The 16,526-nt window shown below is 40.3% G+C and overlaps 1 protein-coding gene across 1 annotated transcript in view; it reads right to left on the bottom strand.

The window, feature by feature from the left end:
• MPP7 (MAGUK p55 scaffold protein 7) overlaps window positions 1-15,552 on the bottom strand; it is a 146,524-nt gene extending 130,972 nt beyond the window's left edge. Inside the window, exons 1-2 of the mRNA XM_053957095.1 lie at window positions 15,466-15,552; window positions 10,968-11,040 (exon numbers count right to left, since the gene is read on the bottom strand). The gene's annotated coding sequence lies outside the window, so the exon portion shown is untranslated. The remainder of the gene's footprint in view (window positions 1-10,967; window positions 11,041-15,465) is intronic.
• Window positions 15,553-16,526: the final 974 nt, after the last annotated feature.

The raw sequence follows: 16,526 nt of genomic DNA, 5'->3' as shown, positions 1-16,526 counted from the left end.
TTTTAAGTAAGTTGCTCATGCATGAAGGAAACCATCGTCTCACACTGAGAAACACAAAAGATTTAGCAGGTTGGAGCTAAAAATCAGCAGTTAGCACGATTATTTTCATTTTTTTCATTGAAGAAAGTTCTTCCCATTCTTTTTTCACTTCCAAGCTAAGCAAATCCTTAAGAGCCAAAGTTGACTAAATTTCATTCTATTGCAGCTTTGCCCAGGTAGAAGCCTAACCTTTGAGGGTTATCATATAGGGAACCAAAACAACATAGAAAAATGCAGAGAAAAAATTTTGAATTATTTTGAAGTTTCACAGCTAGGTTACCCTCTTCTAAGGTCTCCCATTCATTGTAATCTTGCCTTCTTTACCTGAACAGAGTAGGAATTTTTTTTGCAGATGTGTTATGTCACCACTTAGAAACAAAAAAAGAAATTATTTAACTTTGCAAGTAAATTCACAGCTGGGTTTTCCAGTATAGCCTGCAAATATAGAAAGTATATTTTATTTATTTTAAACCATAACAGCTATAAATTCCTGTTTGTTTTCCTGTATCAGGGTTCAAAACCAAAATGTCTGTCTTTGAAAAAAAAGATAACATATATGAGGGGGGCTTTTTTTTTTTAAGGGTAACAGAAGAAAACAAAACAAAACAAAAAAACCCAAAACAAACAAACAAACAAAAAAAACCAACACAAACAAAAAAAAAAAAACCAAACCTGAATTGAAACAACTCAACTTTCATGCCCAGAAGGGATATGATCAATGATGGCCATTACTATTCAATTTCCTTATTATGGTATCTCAAGTTGTTAAAAAGTTTTCTGGTCAAGCATTAAGTAGAAAACAGTACTCAAACAACTGCTAAAAATATTAAATTAGAATAAAACCAGATTGATTAGATGTTAATTCTCCTGCTCTCCAGTTGCAGAATTTTCTTTCCTGGAAAAGCAAGAAGAATTGAATCCATGTTTCAAGAGAACACTTGACACATCAGCCTGCAGGATACTTTGCACAGGACTGCCATGTCCTCCCTGAAAGGAAGGTGACCATGGCACGTGGGGACACTGTCCTAGGGTGAGCACAGTGGTGCTGGTTAATGGCTGCACTCGATGATCACAGAGGTCTTTTCCAAGCTTAACCATCCCATGATTCTACAATGCAGTCAGATTTACATGTTGATGGATTCCAGACAGTGGGCAAGAAGAGTGAATCTGCAGCCTGGTGATGAGATCCCCTACCTAGGCATGAACCACTGGCTTACAGCACTCTGGGAAGAGAAAAAAGTGGACTTGAAATCCCCCAGGTTGAGAAGGATCCATGAACAAGGCCTCCTATTTCTTGGACTCATCAGCTAATTAACTGCTAGTCTACTACATATAAGATAGGTACCAAAAGCATCTTCCTAAGAGAAAACTGCAGACAGGAATATGGGATTGATTTTCTGAAAAACATAAGGGTTATATGAATGTCTAAGGTATACCCTGGTTTCCTACCAACTAGTTTCATTGTACCAGTGCTCCACATTACAGATTTCAAACTCTAATCAGGAAATCAGAATCTCATCATCATATGGTCCTTAGATACGTGCCTCCATACTTTCTTAGCCAGGAGCCTGAATGTTATGAGCTGCAGTATTGAACATTACAAAGCTTATCTTCTTTGTCAAAACCTGGGACATAAAACCTTCCACTGCATTTTAAACAGTATTTGCTTTATTTTTTCCAACACAACAGCCTTTAGGATTTTAAATGGGAAGAAATTAGGTCAGGTCTTCCTACTGAATTTTTAAATTTTTTTTTTCTTAAAATTTTGTCACTAAATTTTGAAAAGTGTATCTGCCTTTTACACCTTCCATTAATATCTTTCGAATATAATTGTCTGGAGAGAACACTGATTTACTGAGAGCCTTACAAGTAGCAAATGTCTATAAATATAAGTCAGAAAAATATTTAAACATAATTCCAGTTTTTGATTCCTTTGTAGTAGGTCTGCTTTATCTTTGATCACATATTTTAGCAGTAAGTCATTAAAAATGCACAAAGAATTTGCACACAGAATAGTGATCTGAACATTTAACAGACTAAGGAAAAACACAAAAAACACAAAATGGAACTCACGCGCTTGAAGCAATCAAACATCTGCCTGCCTTTCAACACCACTTTGATAAGATTGTCTGTATTCCTAAATCAGAGGATATACCACAAGTCCCTACTGTTTGAACAATCTTGCTACTCGAAGACAATTTTCAGAGAGTTTAAAATACAAAATTTTCTATCTGTGTTTCTGTTGGTGCACTGCAATAACAAGGAAGCTACTATTCACTTATTTTATCAACAATAGTACAAAGAATAAGACACACCCTTCTCAGAGAGAGAACTGGAAAAACCTGCTATGTGAAAGCTGAAAAGTCTCCAACTACCCATTTCTTCATTTTGCTCTAGTTTCAACAGAACTGAGGGAGGCTGCAAGGACTTGGCCTTAGCCTAACAAAAGTAAAGCTGTGCAGAAAAGCCATGGTTGTGTATAAAACCATAATTATATCATTATAAAACAGTAAGAAAAATCTGTTTAAAATAAAAAGGACAATCTTGGCACAAGATTGTTACCAACTGATGATGAATAAATTTAAGTTGAACACTCTAAGCAGCTTTCATCATGTTGAGGAATTTAGCGCTGGAAGAGGCTTCTAATTAAAATAGTGAGGGGAAAAGGCTCAGCTGCTTTTAAGACAGCCCTCCATATGGCTATGTCTATAAAGCCTACAAGAGCATGAAAATAAACTTGATGAATAGGCAGGTCCCTTCCTGTCCCACGTTCCTAAGAGAACAATACCTGTCAAGCAAATAACATCATTCTGATACAAGCCTAAGATATAACCATGTGTCAGGCAATACCCCAGAATAATTACACCACAGAAAGCAAAACCAGATATTAACACCACAGCAGGACAAACTTTGCCAAGAATAAACTTCACAGAGTATCTTTTAATAAATGTCTTAGACCCATAACCTCACTTCTCATAATTTCCTGCTGCCTCTGCAGAAAGCACACCTCTCATGCAGTACTCACAAATCTGAAAGAGCTAAGGTTGTTTGTCTCTATGCAACCAGGCACTCCTATGATCTGCACCCGAGCATTCTGCACACACACAGCAGATCATCTTACCCCAAACAATATGACATCTAGTATGCTCACCTGTCCCTTTATTTGCTACAGCAATCATGAAAGTGTAAGACAATTGGTTAGACATGAACAGCCGCAGAAATAACACATTCTATTAGACTAACCTTTATAAATTAGAAGAGCAGATAGTGTTTCAAGCATACCAGCCTTTCAGCTTGCTTTACATCCAGAGATATATCCCTACTCCTTGCAAAACTGTTGTGGTTAAACCCATGGAAAGTTTTTCAGAAAAATAATAAAACTTGTGTCTGAGCCATACAGTTTCTGTAAATTAATCTCAATCTGTATTTTACTTAACTTTATTCTCTTAGTGAAGCACAGAGCATGGTAGCTGCAAGACAGTGTTACAGTCCATTTTCAGTTTGTTTGTATCACATCACAACATTTTCCTACCATTTTAGTTCATCTGCTTGTAACAGAATACCAATGCTTTTTAACCCTGTAATCCAAACAGCATACACTCTTTTATTCACCATGAGAGCCTACAGATCTGATTCATACTTTATTCTAGACATATGACTGCATAATTCAGACAGGTCTGAAAAAAGGTGTGCTGCAAGATACCACAAAAGACAGACCTCCCATTAGCCCTGTTGAGAATAAACAGACAGACACATTTTACGTGACCTACCCTACCTACCTCAGCAAGCTGGTCTTTAGCAGCAGATGCCAAGCTCAAATGACCACTTTCACATCTTCACTGCAACTCCACATCAAGTCTTTGATAATTTTTCATCTGGAAGTACCAAAGAGATTTCTGCTTCTTGGGCCTCTATACAGCCTCCTCATAATCCACCACCTGATCTCCCTTGTACCACAAAGTGGGAATACTCATCTCAACTTTAGCTGCATTTCTCTCCATCACATATAGAAAGGGATGCTACAATAAATTTCAGTTAACTGTTTGTAGATAATTTTGATTATTTTGCCATAGTGTTAGATAGCAAAATACAAACTGTAACAATATCATATAGATGGCCTCTGACAAATTTTGACATTCAGCAGTCTGATACATAAGTATATAAACTGGAGAATGAAATCGACTTGAGCTGGTTTTCATTCCTCTAAATATTACAAAATTGCAAGTACACAAATTGCTTGAAGTATAATTAATTTTTGCTGCAGCTTACCTTGAAGTGGAATAAAGTTACCAAGTATATTTTGCATCACAAAAGGTCTTTCCCTTATGATAAGCATTAAAAAAGGAAATTGAACTCTTCAGAAACACTGTAAGCACACAAAAGGAAAAGCTGTCTATACAAAACTAACTTAGAACACTCAGAAAATATGCAGATGCTAAGAACTGCACTCATCTCAAAATACTCTTGCTTTGTGTCTTCTGCTTCTTCCAAAGTGCACCCACAAACAATTTACAGAATTCCCTCTCAGATATTCTGATTACTCTCCTATACTCACCCTTGGTCAGTTTACAGGCAGCCTGAATTATTTTGCTATGCCACTGCAATGACAGTAAAGCAATGCTGTGTCCCAAGTAGCACAACCATTTTTTAGTATATTATTTTGAAACAATACTTTCTGAAATACTGTCTTGGAAATACGACTAAGGGATCTCAGGAATAGTTGTTTATGCTAGGCTTCAGATAGCCACAAAAACTTGCAGTTTTTATTGGCAAGGTTCTTCTTTCTTCATTTCTATTTAATTCTGAGTTTGTAAAACTACATAGGTAATTCTGGGAGCTGGTTAAATCCCATGCCAAGTCATAAGCCAAAGACTCTCATGAAAATAGGTCAGATCAGGAACTCTCTGATAAGACATCAGCAACAAAGAAAGAAATCTGCCTCCCGTTGACTACCAGAGCACAGCCCAGTTTAGCTACATGGAGGAAACATCTCAGCATCGCTTAAAGAACTACTACAAGGAGAAGTCCAAGCCAGCCTGACAATACTGCTTGTTCTCTCTTCAGCATTGTCTAACAAAGAAAAGGAAACAGGGAACAAACACTGTGCCCCATGACAATGCAACTTACTGATTGGGAACTACTGACCTAGGCTGTGGTACCACTACATTAATTCATGTCAGGGCTGAAGCCAGTTCCATACCTGGTGATTTGAATAGCTCATCCCTTGACCCTTTAGAAATAGGCTTCTATTTAAAGTTTTTACCATCCATCTTTTGTTACAAGATTGCTGTATGATCTAGTGGATTAGCTGAGCTTTTCCTTTAGCTTTACTATTTCCAGGACTATTTCTCTGTTCCCTTCTAGACTAAGTTCAGAAAAAAATTATCCTGAAATGCGCTGATTCTATTAAAAGAATGGCAAGTATCTGACATTTTCCTTTCTGCACCTCATCACTCTTTCTGCTTTCTTGTGTGGCCTGAGAAAGGTTTCACTGACGAGGAAGGTGGGGAAGACTCATTAGTGAGAGAGGTTTGATGCAACAATCATCTGAAACTCAAGGTCAGATGTTTCCCTTGGTAACAACTGCAGATGCACACCACATTCAGTATTCTTGGAGTGAGGACTGTCTTGTACTTTAACACATACATCATGAAAGATTTTTTTGTACAGTAGACATGCATATGAGGAAGAGTTTATGCACAGAAACATCCAACCCCCCCTGAAAAAAAGATTACCTAACTACAAAGAAGAGAAAATATGTAGTTTCCTATTTGTTTGTAACTTCTAGTTTCTAGATTTGTGAGTCGATCTGCAACATGTAAACCCTGTATTTTGAATTATCTTTCCTATAATAGCATAGTAAAAAACATCACAAGATTTAGCACAAGGCAATTAGACATTAAGCTTTTGGTCAGGCTGTGGCATGTTCGTCTCCATTGGGAAGGCAGGCTGTCACACACACCCATATCAAATCTCCTATCTCTAGTCAAGCATTCAAGTGGGGAGATAACATCTTGGCATACTACTCAAGAATGAGTTTTCAAGAAGAAAAGGTCATATTATTACTTACTAATTCAGAACAATATATTATTTAATGTCTCTAAAAAACGTTCCAAGAGCTACAGAGAGATATATTTCTTTCTAAAGGCAGCAAAATATATACAGAAGAAGATAAATATTCTCTTAATTTCTACTATTCAGGAGATGATATAAGGAACAACAGTAGAGAGACAGTAACAGTTGTTAAAGCAGAATCAAAACCTAGCCCTGTTGATAGAGGAAGAAGATGACAATATGCTTTTCATTTGTGTGTGATGGCCAGCACATGGCTTGTAAGGCCCACAGTAATTGGAGGGCACAGAGGGAAGGTTTAGCCCTTTGCTCACTGTCCTCTCACATGCACACCTAAAAGTATGGGAAATCATTTGAATTTGACCTGCCAGTGAATGAGAAGCACCCCAGTGGTAGGACAGGGATGAAGATGTCTGGCCTCTGTAGTGAGGACACTGTCCTTGTAACCTGGGAGCCAGGAGCAACAGAAGCATGCTGGAATCCTGCAGGCAGCCAGCAGCAACTCCAGCCATGCCTGTGCAGGCACTGGAAGAAAGACACACTTATTTTTATCCCACTGCTGAGTGACCTTATGAGCTGCAAATTAGCAGCTAAACAAATGTCTAGCCATAAGTATCACACATAAGATGAGATTTGATTTTAGACAACTGAGGGCAACTTATTACTTATATCTTTACAATGTGGGCAAAAGTAAGAAATCTCAATTAAAACATAGCTGATCTGACACAATAGAAACAGTTCACAGAAACACACTGAACAGACACAGAAGGTCCAATTACTTAATACTTCCCTGTTACTATGGTCTGTTAATGTTAGACCATATTAATGTGCATGCATGTTTTCTTGTCAGCAATCTGGAGATGCTCCATTCATATTATCAATGTGATTTTTTCATAGAATCATAGAATGGTTTGGGTTGGAAGGGACCTAAGAGATCACCTAGTTCCTACTCCACTGCTGTGAGCAGGGATACCCCCCAGTAGATGAGGTATTTAAGACCTCATCTGACCCAGCCTTGAACACTGCCAGGGATGAGGCATCCAACTTTTGTTTTTCCTTCCTGAAGTATCCACCATCCCAATTGAACAGCTTGTGAAAATGTACAACACACCTCTTGGCACTACATGTCACTGTAAACTTTCACCTGTGATGACAGCAGGTTTGTTTTAATAAGCTGCAGTGTTTTGATAAGTAATGCATGTGTCTATTGAACTGACACATGCATTTTAAATATTAATGCTGTATCAAAGCTAAATGAAAGCTTTAGAGAAGACAGAGTAACTGATTTAATAAGGTAGGACATTCAATTCCCTGATGTAAGTTAGTAGCACTTAAAATGGTAAGCTCAATCCTTGGAAAAAGAAACCAGAATACCTCTTTGTCTTCTTCCAAGTGTAATTGCTATCACCCATAGGAAGTCAAAACAGCTATCTGTAATTCATTAAGTAGTGTGGTAAAGCTGAAAGTCTTACTCCTCTTACTGAGGAGTAAAATACAAATTCAACACTAATGAAATGACATTTACTCAACAGCCATCACTGATTAAACATCCACCTACACAACAAAGCTACAGAATTAAACATTGTGTTGTAATTGCTGTCTGATTCTATTCACAGAGGAGTTAAACAGAGTGTTTACCTAAATCTACCTTCCTACAGGATGCTTTAGTTTCAGACCATAACAAAAAGCTAACACCACCATTGGTTTGCTGACGCAGAAGTGAACCACTGGAGATAGTTACTGGGTTGAGATGACCCATCTTCACATGGCACGTTGGTTATGTTTCTCTGTACTTTTTTACACTCAGTTAAGGTGATAATGACCAACCAGAACTGATTTGGGTCACACACACACCCCAGACAACTCTTCTCTAAATATTAAAAGAAAAAGAGCATTTGGCAAAATTTCTTATGTTCCCTTGGTATTCTATGACTTATTAAATATAATTAGCAGATCAGCCAGCTTCTATTGTGAGAAAAGGTTACTCAGTTTGCAAACCTTTCCTAACAAGTATTACCTAAGACTCCTGTGCTGTGTGAAATGTGTGGGCTTGTTTTTTCCTCAAAATCCAAATATTTGTCATATTAATGCCTGCACATGACTCTTTAAATCAGGGATCTACAAAAAAAGTATGTTTTACAGCTCTGCTAGAGTATCTTTCTGTACCTAAAATATTTAACATCTTCTTCCACAGCCATGTCAGCTGAAGAGTCTTCTTTTAAGACAAATTTCTGTATTGGTTTCTAACACCCTTCTGTTCCCATCCCAAGCTTTTTTTCCTTTGTAAAGGAAGGTATTTAATAGTCTTAATGTATCAATGTGACCAAGTTTAATAAAAGGCCCTAATAAGAAGGAATCTTCATTAAGTAATAAATGCCTATGTCATGAAATTGGGAGTTATGATAACGTTTAATACAGCACATAGTGTTAGAAAAGTTTCCATAGCTTCTGGGAAGCAAAAGTCTTCACAGCTGGCACAATTGAATTTTCAGCTTTTTTACAGCTGTCAATCTGGTCATTTGACTCCCAGTAAATCACTTGTAACTTGTCCCTTTTAACTTCCCTCCTCCAGTAACTGCCTTGTGAATCCTTCCCTTTGTGGCACTCACAGCAGAACTCTGCACATCTAACGGCTCAGGAAGATATTTTCCTCTCCTGCTGCAGTCCAGAAAGCTGCTATTTCCAGTGACAGTTTCTCCCTCAGCCTGGCTGACAGCATGCCCACCATCCACTAGAATCAGCATCTTCCAGCATATCTAAACAGATGGAGACTACAACAGCATTCAACCATCTACATTTGCAAGTTGCAGCCATGTATCTAAACAAAGAAAAACATCTGTCTTTTCTACACTCAATACAAAAATGTGCTTGCTGGACAATTGATCTCTGTCTTGCCTCAGTACTCAGCTGCTGCATGTGATTTTTGCTCTCCATTTTAACCATCAAGATTTCTTGAAGGCAGCCAGTCTTCCCTGGGAAGCACCCACGGTGTCTCGCCAGGTCCCACGGCGCAGACACATGACTCTCACAGCAGTCAGATGAGGGACCGAAGGCACCCTTCAGCACTTGGCTCAAAGCATGCCATTCACAGTTTTATCCTCTGAGGTTTGCTTGCCATTTTGATACCCTTGCTCAGACTGGTGGAGGCAGCTAGAAGGTGGTCCAAGTCACTGTCTGTATCACATTTCAAACACTCAACAAGCTTTCGAAGCAGAGAGTCACGCACTGCAGCTCAAGCCCTTTCAGACTTGTTGGGCTGTAGTACTTGTAGTGTCATTTCAATACAAGACAAAGTTCCTAGTACATATAATTTTGATGTTTTAAAGTCACAGATTTGGATCCTTGGAGAAGTAACCAATCTTTGAATAAGAAGCCTACAAGCTGTGGTACTGGATGTTCCCATCCTCACAGGAAATTAGAGGTTACTGGTTAGCTCGATGTATACTGGAGGTAACACAGATTTACTGAATCAGTTAACCCTGGAGACTAGGCAGCAAAAGGCTCCTTTCAGGGTCTCTGGGATTCCCAGATGGCAAGAGAGCAGCAGCAGTGTGAGGACAGGGCGTGCCCCAAGCAAGACAGCTAACAAAGGGCTGCTGCCTGTCCTAGTGGGAGCAGCACTAACTGCCTTGGGCTGCTAGGAGGGAAAGCATTAAGGGAGGAGCAAGGATTTTCAGATATGATTTAGAGTAGCGATTTCACGCCTTCGTTAAGCTTTAGCCTTCATTCACCTTAACTAAGCAGCAAGCTGCTCAATGAGAGGTTGGTTTTGGTCATTCTCCAGCCCTGCTAGTTTCAAGATGATGCAGCTCTGGCGTTCCCCCTTCCACATGCACATTTCAATTACAATGCAATCCTAACACAGAAGTTAACTGTGTTCACAGCTTCCCAAATGACCCAGATTACAATGAGATAATTAACTGCTCATGAACGGCTATTCACTAAAATCGTCTATCACAGTATCTGTTAAGCCATTGAAAATCTTCATTACTGTATCCGTCAAATCTCAGAAGAAATTCAGGACTGTTTCTTTAGATTCAGAATTAAACCAGATTTAGTTCTTGTTTTCCAACTTTCCTGGACCGTGAAAAATAAGAACTTTTTACCAGCTGAACTTGTAAGGTGTTTTCTAAAACCACAAAAAGCCCTCTCCATATGTCAGTTGAAGCTTTTGATTCGGTCACATCGATGTGTGAAATAAATACACTTCACTCTCATGTATAATTAGCAATGTCAAGTCTGTTTCTTTAGATAGCATTGATGGCATATTGTCTGTGAAACAGCAGCTCTGCATTTCATATCTTAAACTACATTGTTCCTCTCAGAACAGCTTCACTAGCTAAACCAAGCTCAATCCACCAAACAATACATTATGAAAGCAATAAAGGTTTTCTATGCTCTTTTTATACATGGATGTGTGTGTTCTCAAATTCTGAGACACAATTAGTAGCTCTATGCCTAAACTTGCTACACAATTTATAATGCAACATGTTTTGAAGTCAGTCTTCACTAACTGTTGGCTGTATTTGAAATACTTCCCTATTTTTTCCAAACTTCTCCTATCATACATGATGAAGTAACATTAGAAAATTTAGTCATTCTTGACTCAAAAAAGAGTCTGTCTTTACAAGACAATAAAGCAGTATACAATTAGACAACACAAAGTACTTATATCACATAATGGTACACCACTTTCACAACTCCATTTATTAATACTAAACATGATATGAAATTATTCTTGGTCTTTAATACTGATCTACACACATCTATTTATTACTCAGGACTGCAGAAAACAAGCACCTACCTAATTCAGTATCAGAAAACAATAACCAAGAGTCATGACAAGGGAGTCCTACCTGGATAACTGTTTTCACTTCAACAGCAGCATAAGATCATTTTTCAGATTGCCAAGCTGAGAGGCTATGGAATCTGAAAGAAAAGGGAAAGCATAATAGCAATATGACATTCTAGTCAGTATTGGAAATACTACATATCTGCATTTTTTTTCCTTCTAATTGTTAGGAGAATAAATTTAAAGTAGTTAACTTTCAAATATCTGATTCTCTGTGAAACCCTACAGAAACACGACAAGTCCAAAGACTTATTTTAGCTGGGGGGAGAGAGGATTTCAAATTGCATATTTATTCTGCCTCCACACTTGTCCAAGATAAATTGGTCTTAACATTATAATTAAGCAAAATAATTATTTTTAAATGGGTACATGTAAGCTTTATCTAACATATAAAGATCTGTAAGACTTCAGACATATAATCCCATTTTATACATGAACAACATGCAAATTCTGATACAAAATTTTAGGTATAAGCCTTCTACCACTGCACTGAATGTGTCCATATTAAAAAGCCCTTAAGTACTTGTGACTTCTTGCCTGTACTAAAGATGCTCATTTCTTTGCTTCATGATAGCCAATTACTCTGCTTTGAAAGTTAGCAATAAGCTAACTGGCTGTGCACACCAACATCAAGCAAATGTCCATTATGCACTGCCTACTGCTCCTACAGACTGAGAACACCCCTCACCTCCCCTTGGCAAGAAACTGCAGAATCAGAGCAGCAGACCACGGAACACACATAGGGGCAGCCCTGGGGCACGTATGGCAAGCACCTGAGAGTCAAAAGAGGATCAAGGCAGGCCTATTCGTTCCATGTTCATACATCACCATCTCCTCTGCACACTGCAAACTACAATACAGTTCATATCTCCAATTTATATTACAGATAATATAACTCCTCTTTAATATAGTTTGCAGATACAGTTTATGGACTGATTCAACTATTATCTTTAAATACTGATGTCACTGAGGATATAAACAATGAGTTCATTTCGTGAGCTTTTTGCTGTAGGCTTATTACATCACTGACCAAAAAAAAAAAAAACATATGTTGGCCACTGTAGCAAGATGTGATTCCAAGAGATTAAATAGACTGAAAACCCTTTAATTTTAGCAGCTCATATTTTCTTCAGCGCTTACAGCTGTGAGATAAGATTGATTCTAGCCATGATTCATAATGTAGCTTGATGAAACATTTTCAGGACAAAATCTGGAGTCCCCAAAGACTAGTCTTCTTAATGATACTGCTTATCAAATGGAATCTGTTAGCCTACCAAGGTGGGGGGAAAATTCAAGTTGTGTTCTTTGGTAGTTAAGCATAATGAAAGCAGATATTCAAAAGCATCAAAGTTTTGTGCATATTCAGACATGCCTTATTTTTTATTTCTGATGGGTTTCCTCTAAATGCAGGAGTGCCAGCTAAAATAAAGAGCAGGTCAATATATCTATCATCTATTGCTGTCTTTGAAAACTCATTTGTCAAAGAAGCTTACTGAACACCTTATGGTAATGCTCAAAAACGATTCAGTAAAATACAAAACCATATAGCTGTTCTCAGAACAGCCACATGGCCAACATGACATGGGACAGAGCTAGTGGTCTGGGCTGTCAAGGGCTTTTAAGGATACTGCAGTATAAGTTATTTGAAGTGTATTAAGTAATGTTTGCACTCTATTTCTGTAATACAGGGCAAGGTACTGTATTAGATAAGTATATTATATCACTTGTGATAGAAATGTCCACAATCCACTGAAAGCAGGTATAAATAAATTCAGCTTTATTATTGTACTTCTAAGACTAAAATTAGGAGGACACAATTTAATAGACTTCATCTTTTCTTTAACAAACAAAAACCAGCAGCAAGCAGGAGATGAGGTCAGGAAGAATACATACACCAGAGTCTGGGATTAAACTGCATTAGCACAGCTATGTGGGAAGCTTTCATCACTCCTACACATAATTCATGTAGTTCTAGATGGTCAAATTTGCTTAACTCACTGCAACAACTTTCCAAAACATACTCTACAAGGCAACTAACAGACACTTTGCTAGCAGCAAGACTGGATTTTTTTCCTGCTTCTACTCATTATCATAGCAAGTTCCACAGTAAAACTTAAAAAGAAGAACTAGTTTGGAGGGAAGATATCAATGAATGAGTTTTTATAGATCCATTCTGCTCCCTTCCACATGCTAGAATTAAATTAAAGGCTCATGGGTGGCCCAGGTGCCTGCCACACAGAAAGTGTGGCATGCATGAAAGTGCATGCAAGTTTCAGTGCATGAAAGCAGAACTAAGGCTGGAGTTTCAGTGAAAGGCAACATTGCAACATCATAAGATGGGAGTTGCAGCAGATTTAACATCATCTTCGTGAGAAGCACAGTACTTCTGCAAGGCACTCAGGAAAGGACTGGAAGTTGCCACTTAGAAAACATACTTGTGACCATTTCCTATCAGGTGTTGGGTTGTTAACAAAAATGCAAATAAACTTCCAAAGTAATAGCACATTCCTTACCCTGCTTTTTCTGTACCTGGTACTGACTTTTACATTGTACTCTTAAAAACTTACAGCTCTGACACGTGCCTAATTTAAAATTTAGCTTCCTAACCACATGCTCCTACACAGAAAACATTTTATTACAAACACAAAAACGCAATACTAACTCAGGTTCAAGGTCCATCTGACACAGTATCCTGTTTCTAATAAGTACTGCTAGTGGGTGCATAGAGAACAAGAACAGAGTAAACATACAGCAACCATTCCTTGATGTTCTTTGCCACTGACAGCAATCTGCAGCTCTGGGATTTCCCATCTCCTTTTAAATGTACACATGTAAATATAAACACATTCACAATAAAGTCCAAACCTAGTCGATGTCTGAAATAATTTAAGTCAAGTCCTCAGCATTTAGGTTACTGCTTTACTCCTTCTCATACACACGAATAAACAGGCACAGTTGAAACTGACGACTCTCATTCACTCATTTCCTAGCTCTGCATGATTAAATCACAAACCCTAAATTAACTGTGGCTTTTAGACAGCTTTTAGAAGCTACATGCAGTCACACACCCTGAATGCAAAAAATCTTACCCCAAATAGGGAGACCTAGCAAAATCCTAATTAATTCTAAGTGAGATTATAGATTTGATCATCCACATCAATTAAGGACAAAGAATACTCTCAGTAAGTGAATAATCTACCAGTAAATTAAGTAGGATATTTCTATAAAAATGACCAAGATATAACATCCATGCATAAAAGAGACCTGATGGATGATAATACTTCATACCAAAATTCTAATTACTGTATTTTAAAATGAACAACCACAAAACAACATGTCTCATTCAAATGGGGGTCTTGATCTAAGTAAACTTAAAATAAGAACTCTAGATCTCATCCAAAAAACCTAGCCGTAAAAACAAATTCTGAATTCAGCTACCAAAGATAGCCATGAGGTCTAATGATGTTGATCACCACTGTCCAGACTGTTTAGTCTCCTTCAAAGGGAAGAATTCTGGTGCTGGGTGATATGGTTCAGTGCTTTAGGGGTTACAGTGATAGTGTTGATGGGTTTCACGGTTGGACTTGATCTCAAAGGTCTCTCCCAACCTTGCCGATTCTATGATCACTGAAAGCTATTGCCCCTGAAGTTATTCTACAGTTTATTTAGAGGGAAGAAAAAGCAAAGATATGGCAGATTGTTTAAGAAATCAAATCAATTAAGAAGCTCTGGAAGCACAGAAAGACACGTTGTTATAAACACAGGTAAAATAAAAAGAAGCTTGGAATTCAATAATGAAAGCACACAAGTAGCATGCAAAGGCACCTACTGCTCTTCACAGCTCTTTTCCCAAATACCATCTACCTTCTCCACATGCAACACGCCAAATTAATAGCTATTTACTGCTTCACGCAGATTAAATGTAGGCATTAACAGGCGCTGGCCTCACAGGTGAATTAAGTTATTACCAGCCAATTCATAAAAACGCCTCCTGTTCCCGATACCCCATAAATTGAAGTTGATAGGTCTCCAGAGCCCGGCTGCGCAGCCCGGTGTCCCTTAATGGCTCAGTCGCATCCATTACTTACCAGAAGGAGCTCTGCGCAACGAATCCCGGCAGCCCGGCAGGTTTTAAAAGCCGGAGCACTCGCCGTGATTAGATCCACCGTGAGCTCCCCCGCCCGCTCCGGCACGGCCGGCGCTGCCCGCGGGGGGGTCTTGGGGACCCGGCGCTGCCGCACGGAGCCGCCCGCCCCAGGGAGCCCCGCGGGCAGGGGAGCGGTTCCCGGGGGGCTTCCCGGGGAGGCGGCGGCGGCCATCTCGGAACCGGCGCCTCCCCGCGCCCCCGGGACCGAGCGACCGCAGCTCGGCACCTGCCGCATCCCCTCTCTCGCCCGCCGACCCCTCCCGCGGAAAATCCCTCCGGCGCGCCGCGAGCGCCTCGGAGCCCCCCGCCGCGACCCTTTCCAGCTCGCGGCCCCCCGTGGGGCTGCGGCTCGTACCTGCGGGGCCGGATGCGCGAGATCGGCTCAGCTCCGTCTACCCGCGGCTCCGCTCACCCCGGCTCCGCATCGCCGCCGCCGCGCTGGGCCGAGCCGGGCGCGCCGTGCGCCGCCCACCGGGGCGGGGCCGGAGGAGCCCAACGGCCGCGCGCCCGCGGCCCGCCCGCTCTCAGGGCCCGCGCGCCATTGGCTGGCGGCGAGAGGGGCCGCGCGGGGCCGGGCCGCCATTGGCCCGCGGCGGAGGCGGGAGCCCGCCCGCGGGGGGCGCGGGACGCCCTGTGGCGGGGCTGGGCCGCGGGTCCCGCGCCGGGAGCCCCGTCCGGGACGAGCCCCGTCACGGGCGCGCCGAGGGCGGGCCACGGGAACCCCTTAGGGTCCGCCGCCGGGGCTGCCAAAAATTCATTACGGTTCTGTCCGAAAGCGTATGCAAAGCTCTTCACAGAGTTACCATTTGTGCTGTTAAGCTTCTTCTTATTTTTGTTTATTTATTATGCCAATGTATTTCAAGTCTTTGAGTTAGAGCACCTTTGCAAGCACATATTTTCTTCTCTAAAAATTTGTTAAAATTATTTGCTGGATATATGAACTTGCATCTTGTTTGGACCTTTTTAGCAGTAGAGCCCTCAGACCTTGCAGGCGAAGGTTGGAAACCATTGGTCAGGGCTGTGCACAGGGGAACAAAAATGATCTTCAGCAGCTGTTTGTCCAAGCCCGGAAAGGAGTAGTGATAAAACAAATTAATTCATTTGCCAGCTCCATGCCTTCTGTTTAATGCACATGCCAGCAGTGAACCACATAATTTCACTGCAATCCAACCATTTTGTGATAATGTGATGATGTTCCTGTAATGCTTGTTGGAAATATCCTTAAAAGGTACGGTGGGAAAATAATTCTTCGGTTTACTTCTCCTGCTGGGTTTTACTTCTGCTTAGTTTCATTCTGAAGCCTCGATGTTAAACCAGACACGGTCCCTCAGGCTGGGTCTGGGTACCTCTGCTGTGGTCCCGGTGCTGCGCTGCTCCAGCAGGGAGCCAGGGCGAAGAGCAGGACAATTAAAGGCT

This window comes from Vidua chalybeata, chromosome 1 (assembly GCF_026979565.1).
Source record: "Vidua chalybeata isolate OUT-0048 chromosome 1, bVidCha1 merged haplotype, whole genome shotgun sequence".
Lineage (NCBI taxonomy): Eukaryota > Metazoa > Chordata > Aves > Passeriformes > Viduidae > Vidua > Vidua chalybeata.
The sequence above is the reverse complement of the archived record's forward strand: the minus strand, read 5'-3'. Positions and strand labels throughout refer to the sequence as shown.